This window comes from Somniosus microcephalus, chromosome 6 (genome assembly GCF_052327205.1).
Source record: "Somniosus microcephalus isolate GS21.2 chromosome 6, FLI_Smic_1.0, whole genome shotgun sequence".
Lineage (NCBI taxonomy): Eukaryota > Metazoa > Chordata > Chondrichthyes > Squaliformes > Somniosidae > Somniosus > Somniosus microcephalus.
In genome coordinates, this window is record NC_140992.1 from 30,689,457 (window position 1) to 30,702,958 (window position 13,502).

A 13,502-nucleotide genomic window follows, 5' to 3' on the forward strand; every position below is an offset into this window, starting at 1 on the left:
TTTAGCTCACTATATTTTAAACTGTTTTTTCTCTTGCTGCACAGTAATTACTTTCATGCTCAAGAGATCAGGAGCAAAGCAACCATCATGTTCGCTAAAATCTTCAGTTTATATTTGATGGGCTTTATAAAAAAATAAAAAAAAATTAAAATCTATCTAATCATTTATTAAAAAAAAAAGAACTAAAGGTAGTGGAATTTCACATTGCATCCTGGTGTTGTGAATACAGCATAACCCTGCAGCAATTTGCAATGCTGCTGTTTCCATATTAAATATGTTCTGTAAACACCAATGACTACTCATGTGACTTGAGATGCTGTCTCTGTGGTTGTTGGTGCAGAAATAGACCGATTTAATTACAGCATCTGAGCTGAGAATTCGAGGGGCTGAAGGCTTTTTAAGATTTTTGCTTTTCAAGGAGAATCTAAACATTCAAACATTTTACTTAACGATTCAGTGAGAGATAACAAGATCTGTATTAAATTGCATTTTTGACGAACACGACCTAGGATTGCCTGGTTCTGTCAAATACTTCCACCTAATGGTGATGCTCCTGCCATCCTTTTTCTTTTTTTTTCTTGCACTGCATTCGCGATGAAGTACTGGGTTTCTCGAACTGAGCTGTAAAGCAGACTGACTGGACAGGAAGCAGTCAGCTTCAAGTGTGCGATGTGCCTGTTTTCCCATCACTGCAGAATTTGGTTGTGCTGCTGTAATTTTTAATTTGGTGATCGGGGCTCATCTTGCATCATCAGTGCACGACAACAGGGTTTTACTGTTGCCTCCTATCCATTTGAACCAGCACCATGTAGTTGACAGCTACTGAATTTAAGGTGAGCTGCCCCTCCCCCCTCCCCTGGCTATGGTGCAGTGTATAGCAGAACTAAGCTTACTCCTGCAAACCAAAAATGGCAGGCAGGTTTAATACTGCTTCTTTTTTGAACGTGCCATGTATTGATTACTGTGTCCGATGCCTTGTGTTTTGAATGTGAGTATGTAAATACTGTGCATACGTTGCCTTGACAGCACCGGTGAGAATAGTTAGGACTGCATTGCACAACATAGAGTAGATAATCCTTTTTTATAAAAAAAAAAAAAAAAAATTGCTTCATATAGCTTGAAGTAATACATTACTTAAGTACCATCCAAGTGCCTTATTGAAGCTGTTTACACGGAGATCGTTTTTTAAAAAATAATTTCTTGCATTGTAATGCCAATTGGTGTTGCTGGACAAATCTCGGTCCAAATATCTTTTCTTTTGGTGTTTACCAGAATTTGGATTTGAATTTCTAGATTCAGAGTTTACTCGGGTTTATGATGCAGATAGCAGATGCAACAAATCTATTTTTAGCAATAAAGTAGTGCACATTGTCTACCAGCGCTTGTATGTGTCTGACTGGTATTTTCGGCAGTGATATCATGGGTTGATTCTCACCTAGTGTGACAAGTGGCCTTTGCAGTGGTCAGCTTCAGGCTCTGAGCCCTGGGAGAAATTATCTTCGCGCAACAGCTTTCACAGGTTTCTGCAGATGGGGAATTTTTACAGAGCAGTCTTGTTGAAGAGCAGAATTTTCAGGAACACCGTTTCTTCGAGAAGTAGCACAAGTGCGACGACAGCTTCCTGAGAACTGGAGCATTTTGATTTATTTTTTTCCCAAAAAAAGGTAATTACGGCAGTTGTCCAGTGCCTGGTCTCGTGTTTTGTTTTTGCATGAAAATCGTAAAAATATTATATTGCGCTTAGTGCTTTCTTTTTCTCCTCGCAGATAGATTTTAGCATGCATGGCGCACAATATTTTCCTGTTTTGATATTTACGTGCAACTGGCTTTTTTAAAAAAAAAAAAAAAAAAAAAAAAATCTTTTCGCTATGTCTTTTTTTAAAGGATGTTTATCAGAAGAGTTTGACTGCTAGTCAGAATTCGCCATTATTCAATCTGGACTGAGGTACATAAAGGGATGGGGGGGGCGGGGAAGGGATGTTGTACTTAACAGTAACAACAAGCAGCAGATAATGTAGTATATAAATGCAGAGTTTTTTTGTTGTGTTTGCTGGTGTGCAGGATTTTGGCATGCAGCATCTTTATCATGAACCTTTTGAAATGCCCTCTTTTTGTTTAAAAGCTGCCGTGGCAATTGCAAAAAGAGGAAAGCATCTTGAAAAGAGAATATTCCATTTTTGTATGAAACCGAACTGGGTGCTTCTCGGGGGGGGGGGGGGGGAAATGCATTTCCAAAATCGGAGCGCATCTGTGAAGCACTACCATTCATTTTCTTTTTAGTTCTCAATGGCTCTGAAAAGAACATGGCACTCTATTTAATAGAAAGTTCATAATCAGAATTGTGTGCACATTTTACTGGTTGTGTCATTCTACATTCACTGTCTTCCAACCGGCCTGCTGGTCTTCACCCACTGAATTCTAGATGGAGAACAGGTGGATGTTATACTAAAAATAGCTGCACAAATGATTGTCCATGAAAACTGTCCCATTCTCTAATTTGATGGCCGCTCACCTACATACCTGCAGCATGAATAGTTTACTGAATCAATTGCTTGGCAATTAGTCACTGCAAATGCTGAAAATACAATTTGCTTCCCAATAACTGCTGCATAACAGCATGTTTCCTTGACAACCACATCCTGTCAGCACGAGTAGCAAAAACCAGCGTTGGCACCCCAAGCTTGGGATTTTTCCTTCATCTGCATGCGTTTATCAATACCTATTTTTCTTAATGGTTTGCCTTTATTCCGTTAGCAACATTTGCGCTCACCTTTTGGCTTGGCATTATAACAGGAAAAACTGGTGCATTACTGTAAATTGGTATTCGAGTTTGGACGAAATGGGTGAAGCCATGGGCTAGATGAAAAAAGGCTACCTATTTAATTAGGGTGAACTTAAACTTCAGGGAACTTGATTTTGTGTTTTGGGTGGTATTAAGTGCATTATCTAATATGAAGTAAACGGGAAGAGAACACTTTTAATTCTATGTTTTAAATTAATTTTTCAGTTTTTAAGTGTACAGCGTTTGTTAGTATCCAACACCATTAACATTCTTCCGTTGATCTGTCAAACTGGCAGACTAGCCTTCTGGGTACAGTCCAATTATAGTGCTAAATGTTTGCAAATACAGTAGAATGCAGCGTGGAAAATAACATTCAGCGCTGATCACTGCTGAAAATACTTGCGCTCTTGAAGAGGTTTACTGTTTAGTGCATTCAAGTGGGAAAAAAAATAACTACAATATAACCTAAAATGATACGGTTTAAAAAAATTTAAAAAAAATCACCTCCATAACGGTGTTTAGGATGTAATTTACTGAAATAGAAATTGCCCTATTTTACTTGAAGATATCCACAATTGCTGTAGTGGTGCTGTTCAATGGTACAGTATCAGCACTCTGAACTGATATGCTTTCAGCAGCAGCCATTTTACAGGAGCTTATGGCATTCTGTCTTTCTGCAGTCGGTTTCAAAATGGCTGTTTTCTGTTGTGGTTAAGTGTTCACAGCCTTGCAGCATAGCATTACGATGTGCTGAAAGAGGTAGAATTTGCAGTACTTGGCCACTGACCGAATGTAGTAGCGTAAATTAGTTGTAAAAATAGCATTTAAAAAAAAAAAAATGTTGAACTAACACCAGTAATTATATTCTAATTCATGTCGCCAGTGTCTTCAAGAAGAATACTATGTTGCACTGAAATTGCATAGTTATTATATTTGAACAATTAAAATGACTTGCTTCAAAGATTATGAAATGGCTGCAGACCATATGTAGACTGATTGGTGGCATGATAATGGTACCATCACACATTGCAAAATATTTAACTCTTTAATTCATAAGGTGGCAAGCATACTGATGTTTGCAATAGGGTTGTTGCAACATAACTGTACCTCGCATGAAATACGAAGGAAAAGCATGCATCCTAATGATCATGGCGGCAGAGTGACTCATTTATTTGATCAGGAGTTGATCAGACTTCATAGAAGCCTCCGCTTACAAACCCAAACAAAATAAGTGTTTGGAGAGTAATGGAAATGCTGAGTTAATAGCTCTGCAGCTTGCACCATGGAACAAGGTCGTGTGTGTGTGTGTGTGTGCGCGTGTTGCAATATTGTGCTGAGCAGAAACACTAGCAGTTACTCCAGAGAAGCATTCAGCACATTTTTCAATAGCATTTAGACCACAATGTAGACTAATACAACGTCAGTCAACCTCACGTGGTTTCACCTGTGCACAATAGACTCTACTCTTTAGTATAAAAGACAGAAATGTTCCTTTCTGCGTGGGCTTGTTGTCCTTCCACAGCAGTCAGTAAGAATCTCGGTTAACACTATATGACTCCGCGCTAGTGGGGGAAAATTATAGTTGAATTCAAAGCTGTGCATAAATAGAACACACGCATTTTTAAGGGTAAATTCTCCCTTTTACTCCACTAATCTCCCATGCCACACACACACATTTTAGCTGAGTGGGCAGGTGGGGTGACCTACTCTTAGACCTTCATCTGTGTTACACTGAACCCGCCAATGGGAGGTCCGCAGGAGCACCTTAGGCCCCACTGATTCTGTATGGAAGTGTTTCCCTCTGCTGCGGGGAGATGCTGAACAGAAGCTGCTTCTCTGCACCAAGTGGCTGAAGTTGGGAACTCCGCAGGATGGGGTGGCGGGGAAGGGGTGCAGGGGTTTAAATTTTCACCTATCTACACTGGAGCATTGTATCAGTGTGCTACCTTAAATAAAATGCAACCTTAATGTGGGGAAAAAAAATATGGTGTGATAAATGATTTTTGATTTAAAAAAAAAAGACTTGCAACAATTATTGAATTAAGAGATTGTTAGTAATCATCAGGTACTTACAGCAACCACTTGTATTTATATAGCGCCTTTAACGTAGTAAAATGTCCCAAGGCACTTCACAGGAGCGTTAGCAAACAAAATTTGACACCGAGCCACATAAGGAGATATTAGGGCAGATGACCAAAAGCTTGGGCAGAGAGGTAGGTTTTAAGGAATGTCTTAAGGGAGGGTAGAGAGGCAAAGAGAATTCCAGAGTTTAGGGCCTTGGCAGCTGAAGACGCAGTAGTCAATAGTGGAGCAATTGAAATCGGGGATGCTCAAGAGACCAGAATTGGAGGAGCACAGATATCTTGGAGGGTTCTAGGGCTGGAGATTAGAGATAGGGATGGGCGAGGCCATGAAGGGATTTGAAAACTAGGATGATAAATTTTGGAGCAATCCTACAGCAGTAAGGAAGGTAGAGGTGGATCAGAAATATGCATCTAGGCTCATCTGTAAAATCTCTGATCTCTTGTCCTGTAATTTTTTTTAGATAATATCGGTTATAATTGGCAGAACTGAGGGGCATTCAATCTGCAGTATTTCAGAGAAAAATAGTCAGCTAAAATCTAATTACCTCAACACTCAAACTTCAGAATGTTGAATTCTGCCCACCATCACTCCCCAGAATTACTACAGAACTGCAACAGAGGAACGTATTTACAATACTTTACAATATGTATTTACAGAGGACGTATTACCTTGAGCCCTTATGTCGAGGAAGGAACAAATCCATTTTTTCAATTAGAATGATTCATTACGACAATGCTGTTTTTTTGTTACTATAGTCAGTCAGAAATGTAATTCATTTTTATGAAATTTTGTTTTTAAAAAAAAAAAAAAATCATTGCCACACACAAATAAATAATAATCGTAAAATCCGTTGTCAAAATTTGATCTGAGGTTTTGACCTATTCTGTTTTAGCTTCTGATCCATGGTCTGTGATGAGGTTCCCTTTTGCCAAGGTGTGGTGGATAAAAAGACCGCGGGGGGAATTTTAACTTGGGGCGATAGTGTGAAATGGCCGCCCATTATATGCCCCATCTGATGATTTATTTTTCCTTCCAATTGGCTTCAATAGAAACTAAAGTCGGATGTGGTGTATCATGGGTGGCTAATTGATACCGCCCACTGTTCAAATGAGCCCCGTGTGTAAGTTAGCATGGATGTAGAGTGAAAACATGAAACCACAATAAGCTGCACTACAGTGACGTTCACACAAAACAGTTTGTGCTTTGGACCCCACGGGATAGAAATTGATTTGATCCCCACATCTCGGCTATTTGGTCTGTATGAAGTTCACCAATTAACAGTACACCGACAAAAGTGGGCAAGCAAAACGGCAAACCCGAGTGTGTGAGACATGGTTAATTCAACATACAGAACACTGATGCTGTGAAAGTGTGATTTACCCTGGGAGCCATAGTATACCCTGGTATTGTGGCCACCACGTGAGGAGGTGGGATTTTTTTTTAACTGGCCTCTGGATCATGCAGTTATAAGTATTGGGAAATTATAAATTGGCTTTGGATGTTGCAGTGTGTGGGGTGTAAATGACTAATTTAAGGAATTGGAAAATTGCATTTTCTTGCATTTATTTGTATATGCAGGATTGTTGCTTGATAATGAGCTACCATCTTTTGACATCCTTTTTTTAAGGTTGAGCATCCAACACTGGTTTAGTGTTAACTCTTTAATTTTGTCTTCTGCCCATCTCATCCACACTGGCTCTCAAGAAGGAGTTATCCACTTAGTCCCATTGTCCTGCCCTATCTCCCCATACCCTTTCTTATTTAAAAAATATATTTTTTTTCAGTTCCTTTAGAAAGAACTATTGGATTCTGCTTCCACTACAGTTTCTGGTACACATTCCATGTCCTAATATCTCTGTGGAAAAGACAAACTCCTACCTCTTTTTCCACCACTGCCTGCCCCCGCCACCCTACTTAATTTTTTTGGTGGTGAGCTTAAATGACTCTCTAGTTATTGATTCAGTGACCAGTAGGAATAATTTTTCACTCTTTACCTTATCAAAAACAGTCCATTTTAAACACATCTTATCAGAACTCCTTTTAACCATTTCTATTCTAGTGAAAAGAGCCCCGAATTCTCGAGTCGTTTCTCGTAACTAAAGCCTCCGGCACCATCTTGCTGAATCTTTTCTGTACTCTGACTGACTTGACATTTTTTTTTTTAAGGTTGAGCATCCAAAACTGGGTACAGTATTCTAACTGTGGCTTAACCAATTGTATTCTATGCCTCTATTAATAAAACTCAAGATCCAATGGGGTATATTTTCATCTTTCTTACCTGGCATGAAGCCTCAACTGGGTGGACCAGAGAGGAAAATTGGGGAGAATCTAATACCTGTAATAGATCCCATCTCATTTGTACATTATGCAATTTCCCCTTATCTTGTATACAAATTGCATATAATGTTATTGGATTGAACCAGGTCTTGAATGTGTGCAAAATATGAACCAACGTACTGAGTCACAGAATTAGAGGCCTAACAAAACTTGATTTCTTTGAGATTCAGAAGTAAAGAAAACAAAAGCAGAGGAGGAATAATCTAGAGAGTTTACTTATTTTAGTAGTTCTGTAATTGAATTGTCCTGCCCTTGCAGTGTTACAAAGACAAAAGTAACTAAAATGGGTTTAACAGGGTTTAACCCTTTCAGCTGGGGAAAAAACAGTACTCTTTGTAGTTGTTGAATCTGCTGCATTTTCTACCGGCAGAGCAGAGGGCCCAGGAATTTCCAGGCCTCTAACTTTAACTTTATTAATTTATGTTCCAAAGGATGAGTAAAGACCACAACTATTGTGAAGTGTAAAAAACTTGTAGTCGCATCTCTTGGGTTCAGAGTCTAATATTCAACCTGGTGACTGCCCCTGCAAAGCTTTCTCAGTATTCCTGGTTGTGGATGTATGGTGATTGTATGTCCTAGTTTTGCAATAGTTGTTTTAGCAGATATTGGCAAGGACATTTAGGTAGCTTGCTTGTAGCAAGTTGCAGTAGACACTCAAAATGGAAGCATTGAAGCATGGGGTGTCGAGTTCTTTGTCTCAATTCTTGGATGAAAGCCCTCCCCTAAAGGGGTCTCAGGATCTCAGCCAGTTTGTCTTATTGTTTAATCTTGCTGAAGGTTCTTCCTTTGGAATTTGTGTCTTATCTCCCTGGTCCCTATCCTCCCTGGTACAATTGGTACTAGGCCTGGCCTTGTACCCTGTCAATCAAGAGGCCCAAGCCAGAGCTGTCCCACTTCAGCCGGTCATTATCTCACTTTCATCTAGCCAAACTGCTCCATCCTGAAATGGATACCTTAGTCTCGCCAAATTCCTTCCATTCTAAGTATTTTTATACTAATTAACTTTTAATTATCTTCACAAGCAGTTTTGTTAAGCTAACTCCAATTCCTACCTTAGCACTATATCCTGGTTATTAGTAATAATCGAAGAAACGTAGGCATTGAGTCTTAGTTGGTCCAATTAGAGATACATAAACAAAGTTGAAATCGTAACCTGAAAACAGTCAATAGGTTGCTTGGAAACAAGATTGTTTATGACCGTCACACTGCAGAATGCTATAACATCCACAGAGAACCAAAACACGAGCAGATTCTAAGCATCTATCTAATTATTCTAAGACTGGTCTGAAGAGACTTTTTGTCTCCAGTTCTAATACCATCATGGAAACACAGCATTATTTGCGTCACAATTTTATCTGCATAACCATATACAATTTGGACACCCCTGATTTCTAACACACATAATCAGGCTTTATTCTACTGCATAGTTATGCAAGGGATACCCTTAAATTCACATCTTGCTATTTTGCTACACCTCTCTAATTCTACGGTTCAGTATATCGGTTTATATCTTGCAGTCTAGTTAGTTAGTACTGTCCTGCAGTTTTTGATATTAATGTAATGTCCTCTATAAAACTAAGGCATCTTCACGTGTGGTTTCTGATCCAGGGAATTCCTACCTACTTTTCACAGGGATGCTCCGGAATGTGTTGCTACATAGAACCATAGAAATTTATAGTGCAGAATAAGGTTATTTGCACCATTGTGTCTGTGCTGTCTTATTTGCTAGAGCAATGAATCTACTGCTGTAAGAACCTCATTTGGGCAAGTGTTTGCACAGGAAGATTACAGATCCATCCTCACTGGCTATCAGTATTTCAAACTAATAGTGTTTCGACCCATGCTTCAGCTTGTTAGAATCATAGAATGGTTACAGCACAGAAGGAGGCCAATTGGCCCGTGCCAGCTCTCTGCAAGAGCACTTCAGCTAGTCCCACTCCCCCGCCCTTTCCCTGTAGACCTGCAATTTTTTCCCCCCCTTCAGACACTTATCTAACTCCCTTTTTGAAAGCCACGATTGAATCTGCCTCCACCACCCTTTCAGGCAGTGCATTGCAGATCCTAACCACTCTCAGCATCAACATTTTTTTTCCTCCTGTCGTTTTGGTGTTTCACAAGAAAAATCAACTATAGTTTTTTTTAAAATTGGGCTTTGAAGTTCTGGCCTAGAAATTCAGTTGGGCGCTGCAAGCTTTGCGCCCAGTTGGCGCCTAAAGAGGGTTTCTGCGCCAGTATAAGAGGTTGCGCTGATATTCAGCGCTGTGGTAATGGCGCCGGTAGCCGGTAGCGCTGCGCCGACACCGATGACGTCATCGGTGTGCGCAGTGCCCCGGTACCGCCCCGCTTCTGGCCCAAACCCCATATTTAGTTGCGGCCGCCTCTTCTGCAGCGGCCGCAAACAACGTTCGTGAAACGGGGCCGTACTGGGGCGCTTTAAGGTGGAGGTGCGGCCGGCCGCTTTTTCGGCGGCCGCCTGCCCGCACCTCCCTCCCCGGCCTCCTCCACCACCCCCCCATGGCATTGGTGGCTGATTCCCGTGAGTCCGGCACTTCTCCGTGGTGCTGGGCTCATTTGCTGGCAGAATCCAGCGGCGATCTCACGGCTGCAGGCAGCTCCTCCTTAAGAGAAGGAAGAGGCCTGCAGTACCCCAGCCTGCCGCACCGCATCGGGTGGCGCAGCTGGAGCGCTGAAATTCACTTTCAGCGTCCCAAGCGGAGGCGGGCACACCCTGGAACAGCGCCCAGTTCCAAATTGGGGCGCTAAAAGTGAATTTCTGGCGGTCGCAACGGGCTCCGCGCGCAGCGCTAACTTTTGGGCGTTAGCCTGCTGGCGAGCCTTAACTGAATTTCTAGGCCTTAGTATCAACCAATAGGTTAGTTGGCGAGCAGAACTGAAGCACGGCAGAAACAATGAGATCAGTTGCAGAGAGTGGCTGGTAATGGCAGCGTCCAGGCAACGCTTTCTTTCACATGTACTTGAGACAGAAAGCATTAAGATGACTCGGTGTTTTCTGAGATTCACACTGCAGATGTATAATAACTATTTGGGCACCAACACTATTTGTCCTTGAAGATTTATCATAAACGGCTTTTATATTTTATAAAATCTTTCTCCAAGGAACATTGGCCTAGAAATTGGGTTCTGGTCTTGCCAGGGCTGTAGCGCCAGAAAGTTTGCGCCAGTGGTAATGCGGCAGCGCCCGACGAAAATTCGGCTGCGCCGGGCCCAGACGGCGGCGGGTGCTAAAACCCTCCTTTAGCGCCTCAAAACGGGCGTGAACTTGGGTTTCCCGGCGCGAATCCCCCGCTGCGGCACCCGATGCGGTGCGGCAGGCGGGGGAACTGCAGGCCTCCTCCTCCTCCTGTTAAGGAGGAGCTGCCTGCAGCCGACAACTGTCTGGCGGATTGACCCGACATCTGAGCCCGGCACCTCGGGGAAGTGCCGGGCTCGCATGAGACACTGATCAGGGCCGCGGGGAGGGAATGCAGGAGTCCGGGAAGGGAGGTGCGGGCAGGCGGCCGCCGGGAACGCAGCCGGCCGCCGCTCCACCTTTATGCGCCGGCGCACACTGGGGGAAGACTCTGTTGCCAGAGTCTTAGTTGCGCCTGCCACTGGCGAGGCGGGCGCAACTGAATTTCGGCTTGGGGCCGGGTTACCACGGCAACCGGGACGCTGCGCACACCGATGACGTCATCGGTGCCGGCGCAGCGCTACCGGTCTACCGCCGCGGAAGGCCCCCAGGCAATTTAGGAACCGGCGCCAATTGCAGCGCTAGGCCCTCTAGCGCCGCAAAATCGGTGCTAAGGGCACTGAATTTCTAGGCCATGGTGTCAAGACCATGTGACAAGTGAATTTTTTGCATTCGAATTTTTTTATTTTGTAATGTGTTCGGAGTGATGGGTGGGTGAATCTTTTTATTTTGCATGTATCTGAGAGTAAACCGAACCAGGCCGAGAGAGGGTTAACTTAAATGAGGGAAATCCCCTGGAAGGACTGTATCATCATTCAAGCAAAGAAAGGTACCTCTGTATAAAAAGGTCTACATTTGAATATGGTGCATAAATAAACAAGAGCTCACTAATCCCAATATGCCCTATTGCAGAAATGTTGAAGGAAAGCTGTCAGTTAATTTCATACTTTTAGTTTTGGGTAATTGATAGTATAAATAACTCCGCCTTCGAATCCCATGGGTCAGTCTGTTCATTCTCTCGAATATATTACAATTTGTATGAATTTTGTTCAGGACATTGTATTTATACCTTTTAAATATTTTGAATGGCTGAGTGCCTATTTTTCTATTGGTTTGTTTGTTTTTATCGTGCAATTGCCTCAATTAAATCACTTCAGTGGCCAGATTCATAGTGAAAAGTCATTGGCTAGAAATTGGCCGCCTTAGCGCTTCCTGTTATCGCCAATGAGGCGCTAACGACTTACCGCCCGGGCGCGACGATGTTACCACCGCCCGTGTAATTCACCTGGCGGTTTGCGGCAGTGGTAACCCCTAGCGCCACTATCTCCTGGGCCTGGAGGTCATGATGTCATCTGGCTGCGTAGCGCCCCGGACCCGAACTTCGGTTTTGCCCCCTACAGCATCGCCGGGTGAAAACACTGGCAGCTGCAGGAGGCGTTCATCGGGAGGCCGGGCGCTTCGGGGGTGATACTTAAAGGCGAGGTGGCCGAGGTAAGTTTAAAAAAAATTCTGAAATGATTTTTTTTTTTCCTTTTTGTCTTCGCCAGCGATCAATCAGCCCAGATCTCTACTGCAGTGCATCGGGCTGATCAGGCCAGATTGCGGCTGCCGTTGGGGACCAGGTAAGTTTTCCCCTTGCAGAGCCTGCAGCGATGGCCCTTCCCTTTAAGAGAGGGAAGGAGCCTTCCAATGCGGAAGTGCTGCGCGGCCCATTGTGCAGCGCTGCACACCTACCGTCCCACCTGCTGCCTGTTGCACTCCAGGAAGGAAGTGGAGTGCTTGATTTAGCGTTTCACTTCCTTCCTGGAGCGCTAAAACCCAATTTTTTTTTAAAGCTGGGAATCATTAGCATTTGCCGCTAAGTTTCCCAGCTTTCCAAAGTTACCGCCCCTAAACGGGACGATACTGAATTTTTCCCCAGAGTGCCTGATCAACACACTTTCTTCCTCACACCTTTATACCCAATATGATGAAGTTTATTTTCTTCAAATTAATGGTAACTGCTTTTTTAAAAATAAGGAGTGTTCTCAGTGTAACAGATTCAGACGTGACGCCAAATAGTGATCAGTGTTTCACTTATTAATAGTTAAATCAATCAAACAAGTAAAAGTATCAAAATTAGTAGACAATTACAATAATTCAGAGATCAAAACAACATTAGGCTCCCGCACCAATATTCGAGATTAAAATATTAGCCCTTTTGATCTCTGGGCAGAGGTCGTCATTAAGTTGTTGTTTCAAGTTCTCTGACAGCTTGGCAGTCTTCTGATAGTTGGAACAGCTGTATAATCTTCTGACAGCTGGATGGTCTTCTGCCCTGAGCTTGAAAGATGGTGTTTTTTTATGCCCCCGGGTAGAAACCTTACATCATATATGGGGCTATATTATTCACAAGACCCTTCGATTAATAACTTGCTTTTCAAAGAATTTAAGATGGTCCATTTGTTTTAACATTACTCATCTACCCACAAGACTCTTTGCAAGGTTGTTTTTCAAGGTGGCCAGTTTGTCTGACTGCACTTGCCCAGCTATCTCCTTGGTGTCCTGGTTTTATCACTATCTTTGGATTACTGTTCTGCTTTGTCATTGTTCCTCTTTTATCATATAACTGCTTTGCCTCACAGTGAGGATGACCAGGGTCAGTCACTGGTCAAAGGTTAACCGTTTGAAATTCAGCAAATAAGCCACACACTCAGCAAAATGTGCTGCACAGCCTGCAGAGCATGATGGTTAGTAGCATTAAGAAAATGATGTCAATTTTCCCACATTACAACAGTGAGTGCACTCCAAAAGTACTTCATTGGCTGTAAAGTGCTTTTGAGACATTCGGTGGTTGTGAAAGGCGCTATATAAATGCAAGTCTTTTTTCTTTTCTTTCCAATATTCTTACGCCAGATATGAATGTATTAACAGGCTTTACTTAAGCATTGGTGTCACTGCACTTGCAAAGCTGCTAGGGTTGGAATTAAAATTGCAAGTGGGGTTTGAGGTTTTTAATTTCAATGCCAAGTTTCCATATTTACTACAGTGCATCACTCTGACGTGTGATGGCTTGTTTGTGGATAGGTTGTAGCCCCTGTTCCATTCTGTACCTTTTGAAAGCTGTTT

At 42.5% G+C, this 13,502-nt stretch overlaps 1 protein-coding gene across 3 annotated transcripts in view; it reads left to right on the forward strand.

The window, feature by feature from the left end:
• The window catches only part of zbtb38 (zinc finger and BTB domain containing 38), a 61,736-nt gene that overhangs the window by 20,019 nt on the left and 28,215 nt on the right, over nucleotides 1-13,502 (forward strand). The window contains exon 1 of one of the 3 annotated variants that reach the window (XM_085989923.1): nucleotides 348-833. The exons of the other annotated variants lie outside the window; for them this stretch is intronic. The gene's annotated coding sequence lies outside the window, so the exon portion shown is untranslated. Of the gene's footprint in view, nucleotides 1-347; nucleotides 834-13,502 lie in introns of those variants that run through there. 3 annotated transcript variants of the gene reach the window in all.